The sequence below is a fragment of the Haemaphysalis longicornis genome, unplaced genomic scaffold (assembly GCF_048455015.1).
Source record: "Haemaphysalis longicornis isolate Haplotype H1 unplaced genomic scaffold, Haemaphysalis longicornis Haplotype H1 scaffold_5, whole genome shotgun sequence".
Taxonomy (NCBI): domain Eukaryota; kingdom Metazoa; phylum Arthropoda; class Arachnida; order Ixodida; family Ixodidae; genus Haemaphysalis; species Haemaphysalis longicornis.
In genome coordinates, this window is record NW_027526385.1 from 55,459,108 (window position 1) to 55,468,899 (window position 9,792).

General features: G+C 46.7%; 1 long non-coding RNA gene across 1 annotated transcript; it reads left to right on the forward strand.

The window, feature by feature from the left end:
- The first annotated feature begins 6,560 nt into the window (after window positions 1-6,560).
- LOC144139233 (uncharacterized) lies at window positions 6,561-9,468 on the forward strand. The gene is made up of 2 exons (XR_013316106.1): window positions 6,561-7,029; window positions 9,055-9,468. It is a non-coding gene; the product is annotated as an uncharacterized LOC144139233 (long non-coding RNA).
- The last annotated feature ends 324 nt before the right edge of the window (window positions 9,469-9,792 follow it).

Consider the following 9,792-nt stretch of genomic DNA (forward strand, 5'->3'; position numbering starts at 1 on the left):
GCACAGGCTAATCCTCGGCATGTCATCATCATCATCATCATCATCATCGTCGTCGTCGTCGTCGTCGTCACCCCATCTACGCCCACTGCAGGGCAAAGGCCTCTCCCATAGATTTCCAATTATCCCAGTCCTGTGCTAACTGCAAACAATTTATCCCCGCAAACTTCTTGATGTCATCTGCCCATCTAACTTTCTCTCACCCCCTACCACGCTTGCCTTCTCTAGGAATCCACTCTGTTACCCTAATGACCAACGGATATCTTGATTTCGCATTACTTGCCCCGCCCTTCGGCGTGTAAATACCCGAAAATCGATCTGCCTCTTCGGTCATGCTAAAGTCGATGCGTTGCTTAGGCACACGTGAAGGACGAGCAACTTTAGACAATCGACATAATTTTGACCTTTACCTCTCTACGTTTCTCCTTCTGCTCCCATCGTTGCAAAACGTTGCCCTACGCTTTTGTTTAGCTCCTACGGATGCGCAGTTCTACTAAAATCACAGCTTCACGAAATAACGTGACTCGAAGCTGTAAACTTTAGCACTGTGGGAAAACTAGACAGCACTTCGTCTTATTTCCTGCTTCGCAATACATGGAGTTTTGTTGAGCGCTTTCCCAGTGCTGAGTAGTTTCTCAGTCGTTGCCCCTCGTCGCACTGTGGTGTCCCGGGGAAATGAAGACGTAGTTCGCGGCTGATGTCCAGGGTACTGTCGTTCTGGCTCCGGACTATCACTCGACCTGCTGTTGCTTCAATGCTATTAGAAATAAAGCTTCTGAGCATATCTGCTTAACTTGCACCATGGCGTCATCACCCGGGCACTCGTTATGGACGGCAGAAATTATCCTCTGTCACTCCATTAATGGGCGCAAATATGCAAAAGCCGACATCTCTCTGCCTCAACGTATCCGTGTTGGTTGTCTGTATGCGTACTGAGGTAGTTCGTTTCCACTAGGGTTCCTTTTCCTCCAATCCTATGAATACTTTGAGCCTGCAAGTGTGGAAGCACATCCTCGTTGTGTGCCATTTATGAAGCAACGATTGCAGGGATTTCTCGTTTACGCGCGCTTCGAATGCTGCACGCCGGTTGGTTGATTGCCTTGCTTCCGTCTAGAGACAGAAGCTTTTCATCTCGCGCACTGAAACTTCGCCTCCATTGTGCTTCGAAACACTGCTTCCCGCGAATACACTTAACGGACCCATACTTTTCCTTTCCTGTCATTTATTCTTCCCGTCTCTGTTGTCGTTCGAAAATTGCATACTCGTCCCGGCATTGTATCGTTTAACAATTCTGGGTTCTGGACGTGGGAGACAAGCATGGTTCCAGTATTCTTTCTTTTGTAACGTACTCCCTCCCTATATATCTTTCTTTCTCTCTATGTCTCTATCTCCCTCTATCTCTATCTCTCTATCTCTCACTCTGGCGTCTCCCTTTCATGTTAATGAAATTAAACCATAAGCTCAAAATAAAAACCTAGTCTTGTAAAAAATGCTTGTTGTAGGCACGACGCGTAATAATTCAGTCTTCTTACGGTTATAAAATGCAGCCATCATTTTTTTTCTCAACCTCCAGGTATTAATTGCCTTAGAAAGTTGCTTTTTTGCGCCTACGACAAGAGTTACCGAGGCCAGCACATTAGACAACGCTCGGAACCAGCGCAATAAACAAACTCCCGATCAGCAAACGTAGTAAATGATGGTTTATGAAGGCCACCAGAATAAGGTGTTTCTATATATTGCATACATGGCGCCTCAGGCCAAACAAAGAGAAAGAAGTATGCGCGCACGGCCATTTATTTGTTTTTCACTCAGACTTTTCAAGTTTTTCAACCTCAAATTAATAACATTGGCTGCGTATCTGCTTGCTTCAGTCCGAATGCCGTCGGACGAAGAGAGTATAATTACGCCCTTTCCGCGTCCCACTCTCTCCCGTTCCCTTTGCCCATCCGTCACCCTATTGCTGCCTTCCGCTCCTGCCACGATGAAGGCAATGGAGGCTTGTACACATCAATTCAATGTGCCCTTGTTAGCAATGCACGCGCACCATGGGTTGGTACAGCGCGCGTCTTTTATTTTTGTTTGTGTTTTTATATACCGTTTCAAATAGCAAGAGCCGATCCCTTTTTGCAAGAGTGTTTACTTCTAAAGCGAGGCTTTCTATTTCTCACTGATTTGTCCGTGACCGCCGAGAAAGCGCTGCAGGAAAGCCTACATTCTCTGACGATGATGATGACCATAAAGGCGTCTCGATTAAGAAACGCTTCGACTGGTCGGAATCGAACCCGAGTCTCTCGCGTTGTGAAGCCGATGTCTATCCGATTACAATATTGCGAGACACTTTTTTGTTATTGCCTGCTTGGAACGAAACATTCACTACAACTTTTGTACAGCAAAAGTAATCAACTGCACGACAAGTTCTGACACGCCCACGCTGGTTAAAACTACTAGATGGTTAGCAAGTCCATCAATACATTCATTCACGTGCGAAATCGAATGCCGGAGTGTCAACGTCAAAGCCGCTGTGATCAAACGTCCAAACTCCGCGAGTCACAGTGAACGCTCCATGAGTGAAAGTTCACACTGAGACGACAACCAAGGAATTCCTCACGAGAAAACTTTGCTTTCAACCATCATCGCCGTTAGATGGAGGGGTGCCTGAAGTTTTTCTCTTACCTGTCTTAGGCGCCGTTTTCAACACATTTGTTTCTCATTTGCTGGCGTAAAAACCTATAGAACGTTTATTCTTAAATAAAGCAAACGCAGGCACTCTCGGTAAAGAATTTACTTTTGCCTTAAATATGCATCAGGTTTCCTTTACGCCGAATAATGCGAATATGTGAAATGTCAGCAGTTTTATTGTTTGGAATGGTTGTGCCCATGTCGTCTTCGTGTTCAAGCGTTGTTTAACTTTGGTCTGGCAGCTATGTCGAATGACAGACAACTTGAGAAACAGAACATGTTTTTAGTTAGCCCGTGAACCACTATTGCTTTTAACAAAATAAAGGAGCGGAATCAGCTGTAAACACACGAGGCAACTACCCCATGGTTCAACGGAACTCCTCAAGTGAGACCTGCGGCGACGCTAAAGACAACACCAAAAGTTAAAATAGAGGAAGAAAACAAGTTGAACTTGAGTTAATAAATCTGAAAACTGCGGGTACTAGTACCGAGAGTGGAACGCTTACGTAAGCCAATGCTACCATTTTCCCTAAGTCATTCGTACTGTGCATATGACTGCTTGTTTATTGCTGCTTTCTTTACTGGAGCGCTGTTTCATCAGTCTGCTGGTAGCTTTTTTTCTCGTATATACACGTTGTGCGTGTCTGTTTAAACGACTGGAGGTCGGAGGAGTGTGCTTATGCCTCATGTTGTTTAGTTTCTTGCTTGCTTCGCAGGAAATGAATACCCCGTGCTAACAACGAGCAATAACGTTTTTTTTTTGCATTTGCAACGCGTTCGAACAGAACTTTCATGGCTACGGAGAATAATGGAATATACACTAAGCAGTGGCCAATAAAAGATGGTGCGTAATCAGGACCGAATCCTGTCACAAAAATTCTTGCACACCTGTCTCTTCACCAAAACTTCGAACTGCTACGGGGCCTTCACAGGACCACAAACTTGAAAATTATCATCAACAAGTCGAGTAACTTGTGACCTCACGAATATGGCCCAAAGCGCGTAACCTCGAACCATGAAATAATTCCCTACTTCCCTCCGTGTCCCTCTCCTTCCCCACCAGGGAATTCATGCCCCCACATAAAATAAAGCTATTCTCTCTCCATTTTTACATTTTGCAAGAATATGAAGTTAAAATTCAACAACAGAGAGTGTGAGTGATATCGATAACGCAGCGGATACATTGCAGTCTCAAGGGTAATTTGTTGGGTCTGGGCTTGGATGGACGTCGAAGAGCAACTGCCGGCTTTTAACGCTGTGCTATGACTATAGCCTAAAAGACACTCGATCGAACACAATATACAATTAAAATATGAAAAACAGCACGCAGGGATTTCGAAGCACACTTGCTGTACGCGAAACTGGCATTTTCCTCCTTATAAGTGTCTGCGTGCAATCACTTGATTGGTTGCGCGCTAACGAACGTTTAGACTACGTTGCTAATAGACACACCTTAGCATTTTTATATTCCTATTGTGTCTCATAGCTGTGATTGAACCGCCACCGTTCACGATATTCAACATAAACAGTCTCGTCGCGCACTACGACGCTTTGTTTGCATTTTAAAACACGTAAATTGCAAATCTAATGGGGTAGGGTTGGACCGAAAATTGATCACTCTGGAGAATATAACCTTATTGTGGAAAGGTCACTCGCTGAACGAGGCTTGGTTCAAGAGTAAAGAAGGTTTCGAAACACCGAGCGTACAGAATAAGCCATCTTGAATGTTTTGTAAGCCAAGTTGAATGCTCCCTATCCGGCGGTGTTGCCCTAGTATTTTCTCTCGGAGGACGCCACCGGCCACAAGCTACAGAAGATGTCTCACATCAATTCAGTTCAGTCCACATCGCTCTCGCCTACTTAGCATTCCGCGAAAAGAAGATCCAGCGTCTTGCCTCAATCTGAAGTACTTCTAGAGGAGCACAAGATGCGGGTTACCGCGTGAGGTCGATGGTGTTCCCCAGAGGGACGACAGCGGATGGAGAGCTTTCAACTGGGGTTATATTATGCACTATAGCGCCTCATATAGGGGTGCGTCTTGTGGGGCCGCTACTTATTAAATTTTTGTATATGGTTTTCACTTCACGCAGCCTCTTTGCGGTTGCATTCCGAGTAGTGTATGATCGTGTGGAAATTCTGGGATAGACTGAATTGCTTTAACAACGGAAGAAGGTCACTGAACTAGCCAAAAATAGAAGTGTTTTATTTTTGAATGAAAATAAAGAACACAGTTGTGGCTGTGCCAGAGACCTTCTTTTCGTTAGTGACGTGTTTTTATCAAAAGGTATTCCGTGAAACCCATAAATAACATTGAATGTTTCTGTCTGGACGAATTCTGTAAGCGCACAGTGGTTAAGGTGCTTTGGGCGGAAGAATTTCTTGTTTTGTTTTCCTGTATGCGGTATAGGCGCAGAAAGAAAACACACAGACCTCTTTTTTATTTGTTTTACTGCCCCTTGATCGAATTCATTTGGGCATGTTGCAGAAGAGACGTAATAGAAAAATGGCGGATGGCAAAGAGAGAATAGAAGCAAGCCAGAGAGAGAGAGAGAGAGAGAGAGAGAGAGAGAGACAGAGAGAGAGAGCTCTTTAATATTAACAGGAGAGGTCAACACTATCAGAGGCAGGGTTTTCTACGCCAGATGGGGACACTCCAAGAAATCGGGGGAGTAGTTGAAGAGTCCAACAGTCATTGTACTCCTCCAAGCGTTGGCGCGCTCCCCTCGAAAGCTCCGGGGAGTTGGATGTAATGTTCGCTCCCATGAGGAGGAAGAGCAAAATTGACAGCGTACTCTTCCCGTGTGCGGCGGAGTGCAGCCCCAGTTCCGCTCCCGCACCAGTGAAGAGTAAAGCTGCACATCGTCTCCTCTCTCCAGTACGAAGAGTAAAATTGCAATTTCATTCTTGTCAAGTGCGGGAGTAAGCATGGAGAGGGACTCCTACTATTTATGCACACCAACTCATCAGCGATGTTTTATTTGCATACGTATATATTATATAAAGCAGTTGTGTAAAAAGCACCCGAGTACTTCCGCCACACATTCTAAACGTGCAAGAATATGAATTCATGTAACGATTGCTCGCAGCGTTCAGTGACATGAATGGAGCAACCTTAACAAACCTAAAAAAACGCATGTCTCGATTTGGTTTCGTTTCTTTGTTTTGTTTTTTTCCTCTGTAACGGCTTCGTTATCGACATTTAAAAAGTTGTCAGCCTATGCATCATAAAAGGTGCGCACCACGGAGGAAAGAATACTGCACGCCGATTTCAGCGATTACGCCGATTACACTGAGGGCATCCCAGCGGCGGCGGCGCGGCGGTGGACGCCGCGTCTCCGTAGCTCAGCCCGACGAAGCTACGGCGTACTACAACGGTGGATTTTCCGCCACGCGATCTCGCGTCGACGGTGAAAACCGATACAGGCGGTGCACCCGCAAGAACCGGGCGAGCGACGACTGATCGCGCCAGACCGTGATGTCCCGCCAGCGCGGAACACAGGGCTGCGCTTTGTAAACCATGTGCTACGCACGAAGTGGACTTTCAAACAGACGCTTCATCCAACATGGGAAGTTCGACCTGCCCTTATCGTCATGCTTGCTTGAACACAGTACCACGCGTGCTCGCATCGAATAGGAGAAACCAGGTTTTGAGAATTAAAGGTATAATTATTGAGAAAACTGAGGTTACAGTGGATCAGGACAGAAGAGCACGGGGAGACAACGTCTCACGCGGTGCGCAGGCGTGGGGCGACTCTCCTCGGCGAACAGCACACACACGTGACACGCCCCAGGCAAGATTCCAAAGCTCTCACTCGTTGGTATAAACATCCGGCCGCGTTCGCTGCGACGGTGGCGGTATCCATCCTCCATGGCGGTATCAGGTGTTTCGTGCTCCGGGCTTGGCCTCTCGGCAGGCAGCCGCTGTCTGTTTTCGTTTTCCCCTTCTCGGCGCGAGAATTATCCGAAGCTTCGGAGACGGCTTGCTCAACATGGGAAGTTTGACCTGCCCTTATCGTCATACTTGCTTGAACGCAGTGTGACGCGTGCTCGCTAACTGCTTGCATGCCTGTGCGTCAGCGTTAGATCACGAACACGTAAGCAAGCCGTATATTAGTTCGTTCGTGCGTGCGTGCATGCGTGGAACTAGTTTTTATTTCGGACGGACATCACAGCTGCGGCGGCGCAGAGGCCGATACCGGAACTATATGCACTGTGTAGCAATGCGCGCGCAAGCCGCCGGGCCAGCCGGTGTGCAGTCGCTCCGTTTGCAGGCTTCGCGCCTTAAGCTTGGGATCTTGGGATGACGACCATGGATTTATCTACCGGACGAAGAAATGCTGGCGGGAAGTGGAGGTAAGCCATTAGTTAACCTGGTATTCTTATCTTGTGTATTTAGCGAAGGAGAGTTGCTCTCTAGCTTCGGTCCGCAGAAGCGGCTAACCCTAATGTTTTCGTCACTCATTTTGACCGTTGCTTATACAGTGTGTTGCGACGATAACTAAAACACTTTAAAAATTTTTCCTGAGCGATCGGCCGCTCTGTTCGCGCTCAAACTTCACACAAAGGTCGCATGTTGTGGTCTATTTTGTTTGACACCGGGAACAACAACGGTAGTTGCCTGTTTATTCTGAAAATAAATAAAAACGATTTTCGCCTATGGGAAAATGGCGGCGATTTGGACGTGCGAGCCCGAAAACCGGGTTTTCTGATCGTCTGTTAGCTCATTTCTAGGTGCATTTTCTGATCGTCTGCTGCACCATTTGGCTCCGTACGTGAATCCCAATCATGCGTTTCACTCTGCAGGTCGTTCCGTCGTTCCAACATCAACTTGCGCTGGCTCGCACGTCCAAATCAGCGGCCATTTTCCCATAGGCGAAAATCGTTTTTATTTATTTTCCGAATAAACAGGTAAGTACCGTTGTTGTTCCCTGTGTCAAACAAAATAGACCACAAAATGCGACCTTTGTGTGAAGTTTGAGCGCGAACAGAGCGGCGGATCGCTCAGGAAAATTTTTTAAAGTGTTCCAGTTATCGCCGCAACACCCTGTATTTGAAGGGCGGCTTTTGTACCCGTGTGCAAACAGCGTCGAGTCTTGCACCGTTTCAATCCCTTTGATTCATGAAGTGTTGGTATCCTAGCCGAATGTTTTCGCAGGTAAGAAGCACGGTCGCGCGAGTAGTCGCAGTGCTACTCTGTATTCTTAGCTCGGCGGCTAGGGTTAGAGTGGCTGCCGTGCAGTAGCTGTGGCTACTTGCGCGGCTCCAAAGAATTTCGTACAATAGGCTGAGTGATAGGAGCGCGTCTAGCGCGTGGCAGTCACTAAAATTACAATAATTTTAGTGACCGCCGCGCGTGCAGCAGCAGACTGAAATGCTGTCCTGACAGGGTTTAGGTTTTTTGCGTTTTGATTGAGGGCAGGATGGACGGAGATGGGACTTTTCGGGGCGTACGCCCCGCACTGTTAAGGGGTAACTACATGCGTCTAAGCCGATGAGCGACGCGAGAAAACTCACTCATTGGGTACGGCAAACAGGCATTGTGGGCGACACAGACAAACATTTTTTACACAGGCCGCTGACGGCGGCAACTGCGGCAGGCGACGGGCCGTCGCCGCAGCGGGCTTATACCGGCCAGAAGCAGCCCACGAGCGAGCGAGCGGCAGCAACGACGACGAATGGCGTTGGCAGCAATGCATTTTTTTTTCGTTTGTCGCTGTCGCCCATAGTGTTTGTTGTACCCATTACGTTACTTTTTTCGCGTCGGTTGTCGCCGTCGCTGTGTGTGGTTTAATGTTCGAGCGTTGTGATCGTTCAATAACGAGCCTTATGGTTCTCATCAGATGTTGCTATCTGCAGCGTGCATGCAACGAAGCGTACTCGAGAATGAAGAAAACAGTAGCTATATGACCCATAGCAACTTTTACCCGCTGTACTTGTGAACGTATAATGGGCCGTACGTTGCAGTCGGCTGAGGGCAAAATCCTATGCAAATTAATCATGGATTATAACGTTACAAAAAGAGTTCTCTTTACTTAAATTTTGTGAAATGTTTTTATACCGGGAACTGATAGCGGGGCAAACAATAGAAGCTACGTACACGTAAGCACTAATGGGTTTGGGGCGCATTGCGTAGGCAGACAGCTGTAGGGCGCGCTGTCTGACATGACATTGGCCAAGTGGCACAATGAGCGCGGCTGCATCCAAGGTCACCGCACATTCGCATGTAGACTTGTGACTGCGCCAAGCAGCATTGCATTCCAATACGGCTTCAATGCGTTCTCTCGGCGCAAAAACTAATCTATCACGTCGTGAAACTCGCAATTTTTTTTTTTCATTGTAGAACTTATCTTTGCTTTCCCCCTCTTTCTTCCTATGTAGGAACCACGGGAAGACGGCACTTGCCCGAAGATTTTTTTTTTCCTGAAAGAGAACGAGATCCCCGAGGCGTCAGCAGGAGTGGCCGTCACATTCAAGACACTTCTCCTCACATCCTTGGACATCGTGGATGAGTTCCCATTGCTGCTGTCTGTGTTTTCAAAGGGGAAGCGCACCTTCTTGCTTCTGTTGACGTTACTTCGGCTCGAGCACGGTGCCCTGGTCGGTACTGTTCTGAAGGCCGCCACCAACATTATGAAGCATTCAGCTCGAACGTGTTTGTTTTTAATACCGAGTTATGCCTTTTTTAAATCTTACTAGCGCATCCTCATTTGAGAACCACCCGCCTAAAAAACCCAGTGGGAATGTTTCCGGTGGTTTCCTATTGTCCCACCAACATATATCTGTTGCAAAGTTCCCGTGTCAGTGGCTTTGTATCTTTGTGTTGATTGCACCTTGTAATGCGCTAATAGTAATCCACGCTGAATAGTTTTAGTCCAAGATTTTTGTTTCGCAAAATTTATTTGTAAATGTTTTTGATGTGTCCTAAATAAGAGCTGGCTTTCCAATCCATGTGAAGCACTCACTGATGTACTAAGGCCACTTTGTTTTATGTTAATACTGTTAACTATTTTCCCACTGCTGTATTCCTACTGACGTTTTCGTGCTAATGCCAGTACCTTTTTATTTGTGGGTGTTGTCATTTTTATTGTCTTAATTTAATGTTTGTATTTCAGTGTT